The following is a 2,192-nucleotide window of genomic DNA, read 5'->3' on the forward strand; positions in this document are numbered from 1 at the left end:
GTTATTTCCCTTCTGCGAGATCTTCAACCTAACTGAACTGAGCTGTCAACTTTGGACCGGTGTAAGTAAAACATGAGATATGAAATACGTGTGACACTTTTCTGAAATAACACGTGACATACATAATCATCGATATATTTATTAATGATAATCTTTACATAATGTGGATAAAAATAACTTAATCCATGCCATAATTTATGTGATAACCGAAAAGCTATCAAGGAGATCATCATCATCATCAGACGGTAACGGGTTGTTTCGCCCCAAATCCCGTTCGCCCTAAGGGTTGTTTCGCCCAAAATCCCGTTCGCCCCAGGTTGTTTCGCCCTAAACAAAAATTTTCTTTGAGTCATAAATATCATGTTAAAAGTTAAAAAATATCTTTCTCTTGAATCAAGATATAATTACGTGCCGGAAGGTGAAGAACGAACCTGTATATTCATCACCGAATCCTACAACGGACATACTAATATCCGGAATATACTGTATATTATCGTTTTCATTTCTTTACCTTGATTAAGTAATGTTGTTCTTTATAAAATGCACCTGTATATATTTTAACGTTAAAAATATTTAAAACATGATATAAACAATTAAAAATCACCCTGTTACGTCAGCCATTTTATATAAAACAAATTTCTCTTAGTACATAGATACATATACGAAATGGACATAGATTAGGTACAAATTGCGTATAAGAATAAAAAAATAATAATACTTTAATTATATATATCTATGATATATAGATAAGATATGGATATTATGATATAATGAAACTAAATCAATTTCTCTAAGTACATTACTTATAATATATAGATAAGATATGGACATATAATGAAACTAAATTAATTTCTCTAAGTACATAGATACGTATACGAAATGGACATAGATTAGTTACAAATTGCGTATATAGACTGAAACTACATATGTATATTAATTGCTTATAAGGATGAAAAAAAATAATACTTTCTCTAGAGACGTATATAAAATGTAAATAATTCCCCAAGTACATAGATACGCATTTTAATTGTTAAGCAGATGTGTACATTTGAATTATGAAATAAACGTTGCTGTCTGCGTCTAACCACAGAGTCGCACAAAATGCACAAATCATCCATAACGTAAATTACGTTATGGATGATTTGTGCATTTTGTAACTTGTTATAAATAGAGCATTTCTCAGTACTGTGTTATAACTCAACATTACTAATGGTGAATTATAACACACTATTGAGAAATGCTCTATTTATGACAAGTTACCTACTCAAAATTATCTACTCAAATATGCATATTAATTTTTATTGGTCGGTACTATCACGGACTTAAATCTAATTCCGTGGTACTATCAAAACTTCTCAAAATGGACATAATCTCCAATTAGCAAAAAACAACACGGACGTGTGCAGAAATCAGGTAAAGAAAACATCGTCACACAGCGACGAGTATGCGTACAGCCGTACACTAAACTAATTTAAATGTGTTAACATGGAAAATAATATTGTTGTATACCCCGCAATTTTTAAAATTACACCATTTTTGTTTCATTTCACAATTCTTACTTATTTCTAAAATTAAATTCAATATATGTTATAATGTGTGTCGGCGTTAAGAAAATAACGTAATCCGTTTTTTGCTTTACAATGTACTTATAACCACACAAACTCCCTTTTTTAAAAAATAAAACTGATTTTAATGATATGAAAGACTAAGAAGACTTAATTTGTGACTTAAAACAAATAAAAATGAAAAGAAAATACCAAACAATGTTTCGCCCTAAAAAAAATGTTTTAGGGCGAAACAACCTGGCGCGAAACAACCTAGGGCGAACGGGATTTGGGGCGAAACAACCTGGAACCTCATCAGACAGCCAGATAACTGTACTGTACCACAAGCTTTCTGATATTTGATATATGTCTGTGACTGAGTGCTATTTTGTTGTAAATAAACCTGAGTTATAATAATAATATTATTATTATAACCCCATAAGGCATAACACTACCTTTATGTATCTGTAAACCGGTAAAGGCCCCTCCTCAATCAACACTGAGTCATCTCTCCCCACGCCCCTCCTCCACCTACTAGCTTATACATCTGTGTGTTTAAATATATACTTTGTAAATAAATCATGCATACAAACTCTCCCTACTTTGGATACATTGGTTTCCTCCGAAAGAAAGCAACCACCCCCCACC

The 2,192-nt window shown here is 31.8% G+C and overlaps 1 protein-coding gene across 2 annotated transcripts in view; it reads left to right on the forward strand.

Annotated features, from left to right (window-relative positions):
• The window catches only part of LOC110455292 (protein LZIC-like), a 10,667-nt gene continuing 8,475 nt past the window's right edge, over positions 1 to 2,192 (forward strand). Inside the window, exon 1 of one of the 2 annotated variants that reach the window (XM_021505335.1) lies at positions 1 to 61. The gene's annotated coding sequence lies outside the window, so the exon portion shown is untranslated. The remainder of the gene's footprint in view (positions 62 to 2,192) is intronic. The other variant, XM_021505336.1, reaches the window with a different exon arrangement.

This window comes from Mizuhopecten yessoensis, unplaced genomic scaffold (genome assembly GCF_002113885.1).
Source record: "Mizuhopecten yessoensis strain PY_sf001 unplaced genomic scaffold, ASM211388v2 scaffold8195, whole genome shotgun sequence".
Lineage (NCBI taxonomy): Eukaryota > Metazoa > Mollusca > Bivalvia > Pectinida > Pectinidae > Mizuhopecten > Mizuhopecten yessoensis.